The sequence below is a fragment of the Rhinolophus ferrumequinum genome, chromosome 15, assembly GCF_004115265.2.
Source record: "Rhinolophus ferrumequinum isolate MPI-CBG mRhiFer1 chromosome 15, mRhiFer1_v1.p, whole genome shotgun sequence".
Taxonomy (NCBI): domain Eukaryota; kingdom Metazoa; phylum Chordata; class Mammalia; order Chiroptera; family Rhinolophidae; genus Rhinolophus; species Rhinolophus ferrumequinum.
In genome coordinates this window covers 37267637-37282013 of record NC_046298.1, presented here as the reverse complement: position 1 = coordinate 37282013, position 14377 = coordinate 37267637, and positions in this window count along the sequence as shown.

Below are 14377 nucleotides of genomic sequence, written 5' to 3'. Positions count from 1 at the left end.
TTGTTGTCCTTTCAATCTTAGTTGTGGAGGGTGCCCTTCAGCTTCAAGTTGTTGTCCTTTCAGTCTTAGTTTTGGAGGGCGCAGCTCAGCTCCAGGTCCAGTTGTCGTTTTCTAGTTGCAGGGGGCGTAGCCCACCATCCCTTGCGGGAGTCGAACCGGCAACCTTGTGGTTGAGAGGACGCACTCCGATCAACTGAGCCATCCGGGAGCTCAGTGACAGCTCAGATGAAGGTGCCGTGTTCAACCTTAGTTGCAGGGGGCGCTGCCCACCATCCCTTGCAGGACTCGAGGAATTGAACTGGCAACCTTGTGGTTGAGAGCCCACTGGCCCATGTGGGAATCAAACCGGCAACCTTCGGAGTTAGGAGCATGGAGCTCTAACCACCTGAGCCACCGGGCCGGCCCCTTTTTAATGTCTTGTTGAACTTCATTTAAAATGTCTTGTAGTTTTCAGTGTTGATTTTATATGCTGCATTTTGCTACATTTATTTGAATTGTTTTTTAATTTGGATTCTTTAGAGTGTTCTAATATAAGATGTGTCACCTTTCACCAGAGATCGTTGTTGTACTCCATATTTCTATATTTATACTTAACAGCTTTATATTTTCATATGGTTTTGTGTTATTGTTTCTAGAAACACTCTAGCATTTTTCATAGGGCATGCCTAATGGTGAGAAACTTTTTGAGATTTTTCATCTGGGAAAATCTTCATTTCTCCCTTGTTGAAGGATACTTTTGCCAGGTAATAGTATTCTTGATAGTTTTAGTGTTTTCAGCACTGTGAATATTTTATCCCGTATTCTTTTTGCTACTAGATTTCTTCTGAGAAACCCACTGATTATCTTACAGGAGTTGTCTTCTACGTGAAAAGTTTCTGGGTTTTTTCCCCCTGCTTTCAAGATGCAGATTTTGTCTGTGATTCATATTAGTTTGATTATAATGCGTCTCTGTGTTGCTATATTTCCATTTATCATACTTAGAATTCATTGAATTGCTTGAATTTGTATGTCTGCTTCTTTCTTCAATGGGGGAATTTTAAGCCACTAATTTTTCATATAAACTGTCTGCCCCTTTTAACTCTCCGCTCCTTATGGGGGCCACTTATTGTATATTTGCACCAGTCCCTTAGGCTGTCTTCACTTTGCGTCATTTTTTTTGCTACCCTAATTTGATAATTTAAAATGAAGTGTGATCATGTTGTCTGATTGTTTTTTCTGCTTGATCAAGTCTGTTGATGCTTCTAGTGGATTTCTCAATTCAGGTATTATATTCTCCAGCTGCTAATTTGTGTTTGGTTGTTTTTTATACTTTGTCTCTTTGAATTTTCATTTTGGTCATTCAGTATTACTGATATTACTTAGATGTCTATCTGTTTTCTGTTTGCCAGCGAGCACTTTTAATGTGGTTATTTTGAATTCTGTGTCAGATAACTAATAGATCCTCATTAAACTAGCCAATTTCTAGAGATTTATGTTGTTCCTCTAATTGGACCACGTTTTTTTCTGTTTCTTTCCATGCCTTTTGATGTTTTGTTGAGATTTGGGAATTTAAGAAACAGCCACTGGGGCCGGCCTGGTGGCTCAGGCGGTTAGAGCTCCATGCTCCTAACTCCGTAGGCTGCCAGTTCGATTCCCACATGGGCCAGTGGGCTCTCAACCACAAGGTTGCCAGTTCGATTCCTCGACTCCCTCAAGGGATGATGGGCTCCGCCCCCTGCAACTAGCAATGGCAACTGGACCTGGAGCTGAGCTGTGCCCACCACAACTAAGACTGAAAAGACAACAACTTGAAGCTGAACGGCACCCTCCACAACTAAGATTGAAAGGACAACAACTTGACTTGGAAAACAGGCCTGGAAGTACACACTTTTCCCCAATAAAGTCCTGTTCCCCTTCGCCAATAAAATCTTTAAAAAAAAAAAAAAGGAACAGCCACTGATCCCGGATTTCATAAACTTACTTTGTACAGGAAAACACAAATAAGTAGCCTTGCTTGAACTTCTAAGGCCTATCAAAACTGTGCTGGGGATGTGTATTCTCTGTGTTTTTGACATTTAATTTTCCACTTTAAAATACTTTCTGCTTCTTGTTTAGAGCCCACATATTCCGATCTTTGATATCTGTCTTCAGCACTGCAGTCTCTCTGGTGTTTGAACAATTACTCACCTTTCTTCTTAGCAGCCAACACAATGCATGCAGAGTGTATTGCCGTTCCCTTCTCACTCTGTGTCTTGCAAAACAGAAAGGAATCCTTTAGCCGGCTGCAAAAAGTTCATATCATTGGACTCACAGTATACGAATCAATTTCTCACCTGAGAAGAAACTGGGAATTGGGAGTTTTCTCAAAGTCATCTTATGGTGTGCCAAGGAGGCTGAGCAGCTATTCTGGGCAAATGTGAGCGACTTTTCCTCTCTCTTTGATGTGACCCTTCCTCATTCTAAATTTCCTGGGGGTACTGTGATCTCCCAACTGGGTCCTAGAGCACTAAAAAAGGCAGGTGGTTCAGTCATAGTTCAGAAGTTCATGTTTCCAAGGGGGAGTGAAGTTTTGGTGCTTCCTATTCTGCTCTTTTGTTGAAGTCCTCTGGTCGGTATTAAATCTCTACATTACAATTTAAGGTATATTCACCTGAATGTACTAAATGTGATGATTTATTTGATATCTTTCAGCTATGCCTTCTCAAAACACTCAGGGCTTATTACAAAAGCTAAGCATTGAAGATGCATTCCACAAAATGCTCCTGGTAAGATATGGATGGTATGGCCTTGACAATCTATACTTAATAAAAGACTGGGAATGTGAGGGGGAGTGTGAAGGGCAGAAAGGATATTATGATGGACATAAGGAAACTAGGATAATTACCCATAATAAAATCCTTGTTGCCAAAGACATCAAGGGTAAAACCTTGGGTACGATCCCACTTTTAAGTAATTTTTGTTTGCAGAAGAATGTTTTTCTGAACATAAAGTCCAAAAACAATTTTTAAAAGGTATATGTTATCTGAAGGGAAATTTGAGAACTCCAGATAGTCACCTTGACAATGGTGCAAGTATTTATTTGAATTTTTAAAAATAAAGTATTGGATTAAAACCTAGTCAAACATTTCTAAAAAATTGAGAGATTTAGAAATGAAGACAGAAACTCTAAATTTGATTAACTTGAGAAGCCCTTAACCAAGGATTCATTAGTCTTCCACCAAGAAATAATCCCTCCTTGTTCCAAAGTCTATAAATTTTGATCAATGTGGGAGGGTCTATATACAATCATCATGGCCCAATAAGTATCATGGGGTTTTTAACTGGGAACAACTTTACACGTTTAATGAAATAGAGCCCTCACCAAAGTCCTTTCTATCTTCCGTGATTACCAGAGTACATATAATGGGGAGGGAAGTTACCAGTGCAATGAATCTTGGAAACATTTTAACCAAGGGTCAAATCCTAATAAACATCAGAGAACTCAGCTTCCAAAGAAGCACTATAAATGTGGGACAGTCTTTGATCAAAGCTCAAATCTTATTATACTTCAGAATATTTATATTGTAGAGAAGGCAGACAAATGTAGTGAAGGAAACAAATCTTTGGCATCTTACTAAACAGGTGAATATTCATACTGGGGAGGAACTTTACACATGTAATCAGTATGAGAGACTCATTACTCAATTATACAATCTAAATAGACATAAGAAAATACATACTGGAGAAAAACCTTACAAATGTAAAGAAAGTAGTAAAGCCTTTAAGTGGCGTTGACATCTTACTCCACATCAGAGAATTCACACTGCAGAGAAGCCTTACAGATGTAAAACATGTTGCAAAACCTTTAATTACTACTCAATAATTACCTTACATCGGAGAATTCATACTGGAGAGAAACCTCATAAATGTAGAGAATGTGGCCTTTAACCAGTGCACAAAACTTACTCAACATCAGAGAATTCATACTGGAGAGAAGACTTACAAATGTGAAATATGTGGCAAAGCCTTTAACCAGAGCTCAAAACTTACTCAACATCAAAGAATTCATAGTGAAGAGAAAATATATACACGTGAAGAATATGGGAAAGCCTTCAACTGGTGTTCAGGCTTACTCAACATTAGAGAATTCATACCGGAGAGAAGCCTCATAAATGTAGAGAATGTGGCCAGCCCTTTACCCAGTGCTCAAGCCTTACTCAACATCTGGTAATTCTTACTGCAAGAAGCTTTACAAATATCGAGAATGTGGCAATGCCTTTAAACACCGCTCAAGCCTTACTCGGCATCAAAGAATTCATTGTGTAGAAAAATAATAAAAACCTAAATAATGTGGCCAAGCCTTTATTCAGCTTTCACATCTTAAACAACACAAGAGAATTCATAATGGAGAGAAAACTGTGATTAGTGTAGCAAGTCCTTTAGCTGGACCTACAGCCTTGCTCAATATCAAAGAATGCATACTGGAGAGACATTCTAAATTTGTAATAAATGATGAAAGACCTTTGTCCAAAATACACTCTTCAGATAAACTGCACAGAATTCATGCTGGAACATCACTTTAAAGGTGTAAAAGGTGTTGGAAAGTGTAATTGATAATCAATCTATAATACCACAATTTAAAGTCGAAAGTAGTAAATCAGTAACACTTTGCAGCTACTCCTCTAACTCAGAATACTTGTTATAGAGAATTATCCAAAGTTTAAAACCTTAGATAATTTGTTACGTTGCTTCAAAGTTAAGGGGATACATGTTTGGACAAGTGTAATTATTTACAGTTTATCCTAGATATTGACAATACTTGAGATTTTTAAAGATATTTGTGGTTTATCTCTCAGATCACTTCATGCTATGCCTTTCTTTCGAGTGTGAATGTGAATTATGCGGTTAATTGTTGCTGCCTCAAAGATCTGACCCATGTATATTGGACGGTATTCACTCATATTTTTCCATGGAAAGTTAAGGACAATCATATACAATGTATGAAGAAAACCTAAATGAAGATGGTCTTTATGGTTGACTTAGAACATTGATGTAAATCACCAAGCAGTAGGTGCTCTAGGCATCTTTTTTTTTGCATTAATTTAAGACAGAGGGACAGTCTGAATTTAATTAGTTTTATCAATAGTTCTTTAATGGAAATAATTGGCAGTTCATTAAAATCCTGATGTATCTTCATAGTAGATAGCAGTCATGGATATTGACTCAGTTTGTAAAGTTATAGTAAATGCATGTTTGGTAAATAATTGGGTTCATCTTGAAATCCATAGGAAGACAGCTCTCAGGTCATTATTTCAGAATCGGAATGCTTCTTGAATGCTTGTAATGTGTATTTTGACCACTGATCATACAGTGGGGTTGCAATGCTTTATTTAGACTATGTGTGAACTTAATGTATTTTCATTAATAAAGCTGAAATAATTTAAATGTGTTAACTGATTTGTAATGGATGAAGCGTTAGCCTGCCACCAAAATTGACCTATCCCACTTTCTTCAAGTGCCAATAATACTATTTGGTGACACAGTGAAATGATATCACTAGCAATTCCTTTCCCCTGTGGTCTTAAACCTCAAATAATGTGAAAACATTTTTTTTCTTATTGTAACTACTGGCACATTGTAATTGGCATTATTGTAACTACTGGCACATGTTTTACAACAAAGATATGAGTATTTTTGAGAGTCTAAATTACTTCATGATATTGCTGCCTTGGCATTCGTTTTGCATAGTTATGGCGACTTGAATAGACAGTAGTCCCTCATGCGACTGCATACATTCGAAAATAGCTCACAGAATCACAAGTAAATGTAAGTTCTTGTTATGACTTCTCCAGCAGCCCTTGTGAGTGACGATCTCCCTTGCAACTCTGGGCCTTCACATTCTATGCCCCTTAGTTAAGGTCTCTACAAAACTTACTAAAACCTGCTATTTTTGGTTTGAATTGAAGAATATGGACATGAGATCCCCAAAACACTCCACCTGTGAACCCAAATAAGGGCATGTACCCTGGGTCCTGCCACTCTCTGCCTGCATCCTGCCCTGGCCTCCCCATGTAGCACCTTCAGGCATGCTGTGGACTTCTTCCAGGATCTCTGTGTAATAAACTTGTCTATTTCATTTCTGTTGTGGTCTTTTGTTGAACTGGGGCTCATCATCCATCACCAGCATTATCTGCATAACACATGCTAACCTAACAAAGTCCAAGTATAAGTAGAAACCATAGTTTTGGAATTCTGAATCACTAATATTTTACACTACGTATTATTTTGGATATGTCCTTTTTCTGAGCCTATGTAAAAAATAGACTTACCTGTGTTTGACAGACACTGAATGTAATACATAAATATAGTAACTTAAAGATGTAATTTGGAGTAAGAGGACTAAAGAGGAAGAAGTGTGTGGTATGTGTGTACACATCTTCAGAACGAAAGTGAGATAATAGATCAAAATAGGTAACTGAAAAATATTTGATGAATAGGAAACTGGGAACCTTACAGATTCGTACTGTGAATCCATTTTCTGTACATTACGTTGAATTTATTTCTCCCAAATCTCATCACTCTTTGTTGGAGAATCTCCCATTGCAGTTCTGTCTTGCTTACTTTCCTGTGTCTCATTAAGACCTATCATATGTTCTCCTTGTTCCACAGTTCATGAAATGTTACTTATAAGAACTGCTCAGGTATTTTAAGAATGATTTTCATTGAATTTAATGGTGTACAGAAATCAACTTGAAAATGGAAGAAATCCCATAGCGAACATACAAAGTTTCAGTTTGTTTAGTACATTTCATTTCTTCTATTAGAGAAAATCACCGAGTCATCATTTCTTTAGTTATTGTTCTCACTTCTTACAAGTGATGTCATCAACGTGATTCACACTGCCAATTTTTTCCAGTGAAACCTAGGCAATAGCATAAGTCATGGGCTGGTTTTGACATTTATGTGAAGTGAACAAAAATGATAGTCTGGGTGTGTAATATACACTCCATAATTAGGAGAAAAATATTCCAATAAGAGTGATATTGTAGTCCCAATTAGGAGATGTGAGATACCTAGGATGAAGAATTGGCATATTTCTGCATGTGGAGAAGACACCTACTCCCAGGCTGTACTACTGACTTTCTGAGTAAATTAAGAAAAATTCTACTTGTTTCATTTCCTAATTGTCTCCAGTTCCTCTATTTTCATTTATTATCATGAGCTACATATAAGAGACAACCACTCTCAGCCACAAAGGTTGCAAGTTCGACTCCTGCAAGGGATGGTGGGCTGTGCCTCCTGCAACTAACAATGGCAACTGGACCTGGAGCTGAGCTGCGCCCTCCACAACTAAGATTGAAAGGACAACCAACTGACTATCTGGCCAAATGGGAGCTGAGCAGCAGCTCATTGACTTCATTCTAGTCGTGGAGGGCGCAGCTCGCTGGCCCATGTGGGAATCGAACCGGCAGCCCCGTTGCCCAGAGCTTGCATCTAACCAACTGAGCCACCCGTCCACCCCACACATCAGATTTTGGTGAAGATTTTGGATTATATTTTCCTCGGAAAGTAGCCCAGAGCTCATGTTTTCATGCCGAATCCTCTAGTTTTGAATGTGAATATTAAATGCTGGGAAAGAACAGAAAGGCATCTCTGTATTTTAAAATTGGAATGATAGTTTCGGTCCTGATTTTCATGAGAATCCTGAAGAATTTCTCCATGTTACATCATTCTCCTTTACTGCAGTGCAATCAGCACATGTTCAACAGGTTTTCTTGTAAGTCATCTGAATGTAGTTGAGTAGTCAGCTGACAGTCTTATGGGGGGTCCCTTGTAGGTAACTAACTGCTTTTCTCTTGCTTCTTTTAAGATTCTCTCCGTATTTAACCTTTGGCATTTTGATTATGATGTGTCTTAGTGTTGGTCTCTTTGGCTTTATCTTGTTTGGGACTCTTTGTGCTTCCCGGGCTTGTATGTCCATTTCCTTCACCAGGTTAGGGAAGCTTTCTGTAGTTATTTCTTCAAATAGGTTTTCAATTCCTTGCTCTCTCTTCTCCTTTGGTACTCCTATAATGCGAATGTTGGTACACTTGATATTGTCCCGGAGGGCCCTTAAACTCTCCTCAATTTTTTGGATTCTTTCCTTTTTGCTGTTCTGGTCGTGTGCTTTCTGCTACCTTATTTTCTACACCACTGGTTGGATCCTCTGCTTCATCTAAATTGTTGATTCACTGTAATATATTCTTCATTTCCATTATTGTACCCTTTATTTCTGACTGGTTGTTTTTTATGGTTTCCATCTCCATTTTTATGCTTCCTGTCTCTCTGTTGAAGTTCTCCCTGAGGTCACTGAGCATTCTTATAACCAGTGTTTGGAACTTTGCATCTGATAGATTGCTTATCTCTGTTTTGCTTTTCTGGAGCTTTTCCATTCTTTTTCTGGAGCTTTGTCCTGTTCTTTCATTTGGGACATGTTTCTTTGTTTCCCCATTTTGGCTGTCTCCCTGTGTTTGTTTCTATGTATTAGGTAGGGCTGCTATGTCTTCCAGGCTTAGTAGAGTGGCCTTATGTAGTAGGTGTACTGTGGGGTTCAGTGGCATAGTCTTTCTAGTCACCAAGCCATGCACTCTAGGTGTGTCCCTTGTGTAGGTCGTGTGTGCCCTTCTCTTATAGTTGAGCCTCGGTTGAAAATTGCACATCAATATGAGGGACTGAACTTTGGGCTCACTGGTTTTGAGGACAGGCCTTGACTACAGTGGAAGAGTTGTCGTGCAGGGTTTGATCCAGTGGAGCAGGATCTGCCTCAGGAGGACTGCCCAATCCGCCCCTTGGGTGTGTTGTACTTGGAGGCAGGTGGGTGATACTGCAGCTCATTTTGCAGCTGGCCACTGGGGGCGCCAGCCCCAGCACCACCTTGGAGGGGATCTGCTGTAGATCTACTTCAGCCACAGCCCATGCCTCACCCTTGGCCACCCAGTGGGAGCCAGAAAGAAATCCGCAGATGGCTGCTGCCCACGCTGAGCTTGGAAGCACCTTGAGAGGCCAAGCTGCGAATCAATGCCTGCTGCCACTAGTGCCAGCTTGGGGCCGCTCAGCCAGAGATACAGGACATGCTCACTCCAGATGCTGCTTGTCTGGGTTCCGTGAACCTTTGTGAGACCCTAGGAAAGTGAAGCTTGAGCCAAGGCAGGCGGTCTGCACGAAAAAGCCACTGAAAGCAGCCTGGAAGTGCCCGAAAGTTGGGTGGGGGCAGGTCTCAAATCCCCAGGACAGGGCGAATTATCAGCAGAGACTCAGATATGGCAGCCACCTGTGTTCACATGCCGGGAAGGGAGAAGGTTCAGCAAAGAAAATGGCCTCCGCCAGCTGCTCTGTCCAGGAGAAAGCCGCCTCTCCAGACCCCGTCCCAAGACAGAGAACTCAATTCCTTGCCATTTGTCCCTGCCGCCTCTCCAGCTGCTGCCCCAGTGTTGGAGCTAAGCCTGAATGATTCCATTTGTGGGTAAGTCTGCGGGCAGTCCCTTTAGAGGAGCGCCTGGGAGTGCCGCCGCCCTCAGTCTCACTCAGTCACAATCTCTGCTGGTTTTCACAACCAAAAATTATGGGGACCTCTCTCCCCGGCACTGGAACCCTGGGGTGAGTTGGGGCTGGGATCTCTCACTGCTTTGGGGGATAGGGAGACCCGCACAGCCAAAATAGCCCTCCCGATCTTTAATGATCTCACGTGGGTGAGGGACCAGCCTGTTCTTCGTCTCTGACCGTCCTATTGGTATGGAGGTGGCCTCTTCTGCAAGTCCTTCATTGAAAGGTTCAGTTCAGCTTGATTTTAGGTGATTTCTCAATAATGGTTGTTTTGTAGATTAGTTGTGATTTTGATGTGGTTGTGAGAGAAGGTAAACACAGCGTTCGTTTACCTACTGCTCCATCTTGGTTCGCAATCCCCGATCAAGAGTTACATTTTTATATGCAGGCTTAGGAAAGCCAGAGCTGAAAATAATCCAGAAGCAAGAAATCATGGGCTTGCACTCTCCCTCAAACAAGCCAAGATCCGTTCCTTTTGGGGCTGTATCCAGGTCTGGCCACACCTTGGGATCTACTCTCACAGAACAGATTAGAGATCTGAGTTGTGATCGGCTGCTTTTCCCACCTCTCTAGGGCTGGTGTTTAACATTGCCAAAACCCAAAGGCAGATAAATGGGAGTAAAGACCTGTATTTTTGGTGTCTTAACTTCTGTCTTTCTCATTTCTCTTGTGCTTTAAGAGCCATCCCATCCAGCACCCTGTTCTACATTCCTTCAGATCCAGGAGTTGCTGAAGTTACCAAAAAGTTGATATACATACATGTTGTGAAATGATTACCATAATCAAGTTAATTGATGTGTCCATCATCTCAGTTACGACTTTTCTTTTGTAATGAAAGATCTTAAGATTTACTTTGTTAACAAATTTCAAGTACACAATCATTATCTGTAGCCATCATGCAGTACATTCGAATTCCAGAACTTACTCATCCTGCACAACTGAAACTGGGTACCCCTTGATCAACATCTTATTTTCCCCAGACCCCGGCAACCACAGCTCTACCATTTGCTTTAATGAGTTTGACTTTTTAAATTCCATTATGTGAGATCATACAATATTAGCCTTTATATGTTTATTTCATTTCACATAGATAATATCCTCCAGATTCATGTATGTTGTCATAAATGAAAGGATTTCCTTTTTTTACAACTGAGTTTTCTGTATATATGTGTATGTGTACAATAACATTTTCTTTCATCCCAGTAACTACGGAAACTATAGTCACTTCATATTTTCTAGAATGTCTAACATTAAAAAAAACCTGATAACAGCAAATACCACTGAAAAAGTGGTAGAATTAGAATTCTCCCATATTGCTGATGGGAGTGGAAAACTGTTTTGCCATTAATAATAAAAATAAGTAAGTATAAAAACAACAGTGACAAACTCCTCTGAATTGCTACTCCACCTTTATTTCTGTATTTCTCCCATCTATCTCTTAGCTCCTGTTCTACAGAAGAATTTCTTGTTTGTCTTAAATCAATTATAGGGAAACAGAGTAAGAGACAGACAGGCGGGCCTCAGTATCTACATTCTCATTTGAAATACCGTGGTTCCCCGAAAATAAGACCTAACCAGAAAATAAGCCCTAGCATGATTTTTCAGGACGACATCTCCTGAACATAAGCCCTAATGCATTTTTTTGGAGCAAAACTTAATATAAGACCCGGTCATATTTTTGGGTAACACAGTATGGAACATTTAGTATGCAATTCCCCAGGGTTCATGGGGATTAATTCACATAATGTATGTGAGTTTCTCAACATGGTGCACTGTAACCTACTTCTGAGCACATAGTTGATGATTAATAAAAAGTTGCATTAGTGAATTTATCCAAAGTGGTTTTGTGAATACAGATTTCCAAATACAGATTTGCTCAGATAATACTGCCTTCTCTAGCTTTTTGTGAGCTTTTAAGGGCCTGTAAAGAACATGCTCTCTCAAGGCAGTGATTGTCTTAGTGAGAACTGACAGGATTTGTGTTGAGATACAGTTCAGTGTAACAGCCTCAGATGTGCTGTGTCTTTCTCTGAGGTAGCGCTACAGGTAAAGGGGTCCAGGGGGAGCAACATCAGCACGTACATGGAACTCGTTAGAGATGCCAATATATGGGCCCCACTCCAAACCTACAGAATTAGTTTTTAAGATTGAGATATGGACCAAGTGGTTTCATGCACATTACATTGAACCCTGAGAAGCAAGGCTCAGATAGATGGTTCTCAGCCCATTATTTCCCATTAGAATCACATGTTGGGTTTTAAGATCGGTCATCACCTGTGCCCACAATTACAGTTTCTGTCTATTGCTACTAGTGGGAACATTACTGTTTTAATCAGGTGCTACAGGTAACTATGGGAGACCACAGTTAATTAATCACGAGAGCTCCGGGTAATTTATGAGATATGAGTGCAGCATTTGGGGCAAGGGTAGGTAACAGGGTCTGGTCTGTGAGTTTTGAAGGGGAATTCAGTGCTGCCCACATTCCCCATATATAGTAAAATTTGTGGGAGTCTGTGGGAGGGAAGGACCCCAAAACACAGGAGAGGAATTCCCAGTTTGGCCTTCATGTAGCTCATTCCTGAATCTCCTGTGACTATAGACATGGAATGGTGTCCTTTTTCTGCAATTCTAGGTCCATCTGCCTGTGAGTGTGATGGTAGCATGTGAAAAGCCTCTACTGTTACCATTATAATTATATTCTCATGATACAGGTGTGATTCCTCAAAATAACTACAAAAGAGGAAAAGAAAGAAATGGCAGGTTCTCTGGTAAATGTCATGTTCTTAGTCAAGCACTGGGTCCTTTTTTCCTGTTGAAATGACATGTTTAGAACTTGCAAACCTTTACTTCTCTATTTACAATGTACCCATCTAACCAAAATGTTTTCAACTACATTTCCCCCCTTTTTCTCCTTCTTATGACAGTCAAGGTCAGCTCTTTATTGTTTTTTCCCCAGTTCTTGTTTCAGTTTTTATTGTTCAATGACAGTTAACATACAATATCACATTAGTTTCAGGTTTACAGCATAATAATTAGACATTTATTTAACTCAGAAAGTGATCACTCTGATAAATCTCCTACCCATCTGACACCATACCTAGTTATTACAATATTATTGACTATATTCCTCATGCTATGCCCTCAATCCCGATGACTACTGCATAACAACCAATTGGTACTTCTTAATCCCTTCCCATTTTTTACTCACCCCAACCTTCCTCCCATCTGGCAACAATCAAAATGTTCTCTGTATCTATGAGTTGGTTTCTGTTTCATCTGTTTATTTTGTTCTTTAGATTCCACTTACAGTAAAATCATGACATTTGTCTTTCTCTGTCTGACTTACTACACTCATCACAATACCCTGTTGGCCATCCATGTTGTTGCAGATGACAAAATTCCATTCTTTTGTCATGACTGAGTAATGTTCCATTGTATATAAGTACCACCTCTTCTTTATCCATGGATGGACACCCAGGCTGCCTCCATATCTTGGCTACTGTAAATAATGTTGCAATAGACATAGATGCACACGTCCACCTAGAAGTAGAATTTTGGGTTCCTTCGGTAAATACCCAGAATTGGGCCTACTAGGTCCTTCTTTGTCTCTTGTTATAGCCTAGGCTTTGTTTGGTATAAGTATTGTTACCCACCTTTTTGTTGTTGTTTTTTCTTTGGGTTCCTTCGGTAAATACCCAGAATTGGGCCTACTAGGTCCTTCTTTGTCTCTTGTTATAGCCTAGGCTTTGTTTGGTATAAGTATTGTTACCCACCTTTTTGTTGTTTTTTCATGAAATGTCTTTCTCCATCCCTTCACTTTCAGTCTGCATGTGTCTTTCAATCTTAAGTTAGTCTCTTTCAGGCAGCATATGTATGCTTCTTGTTTTCTTATCCATTCTGCCACCCTCTGTCTTTTGATTGGCACATTGAATACATTTACACTTAAAGTGATCACTGATAGATACATAGCTACTGCCATTTTATTATTCACATTTTTGGTCTTTTTTTTTTTCCATCTTAAAGAAGTCCCTCTTAACATTCCTTGTAATACTGGTTTGCTGATGATGAACTCCTTTAGCTGTCTATTGTCTGGGAAGCTCTTTATCTGTCCTTCAATTTTAAATGATAGCCTTGCTGGGTAGTGTACTCTTGGTTGTTATGTCCTTGCTTTTTATCACTTTGAATATTTCATGCCAATCCCTTCTGGCCTACAGAGTTTCTGTTGAGAAATAGCTGATAGTCTGATGGAGCTTCCTTGTAGGTAACTAACTGCTTTTCTCTTGCTGCTTTTAGGAGTCTCTCTTTGTCTCGGTGTGGGACTCTTTGGGTTCATTGTTGGGATTCTCTGCATTTCCTGGGCTTGTATGTCTATTTCCTTCACCAGATTAGGAAAAGTTATCGGTCATTATTTCTTCAAATAGGTTCTCAATCCCTTGCTTACCAGTACTCCAGGCTGGGGCATCTGGTGTGAGTCTGGGATCCCTCAGTCCTATGGGGGTAACCTCCACAACCAAGACATACCTCCTGAGTCTCAACTGCCACGTGGAGTAATGGGCCCAGCAGTTTTTACATCTCCACCCCTCCTACCAGTTTCAGTGTGGCTTCTTCACATCCACAGTTACAAAAATTGTGTTCAGCTAGAGTTCAGAAGGCCCTCAAAGTTGCTTGTTCGATAATTTAGTTGTAATTTTGATGTGTTCACGGATGAGGCAAGCACAGCGTTTATCTGCTCTGCCATCTTGGACCACTCCCAGATGACACTCTTAAAAATTGTTATTCTCTAGGTTTGAAGTGGGGCCCATGAATTGGCATCTCTAACAAGTTCCATGTATGTGCT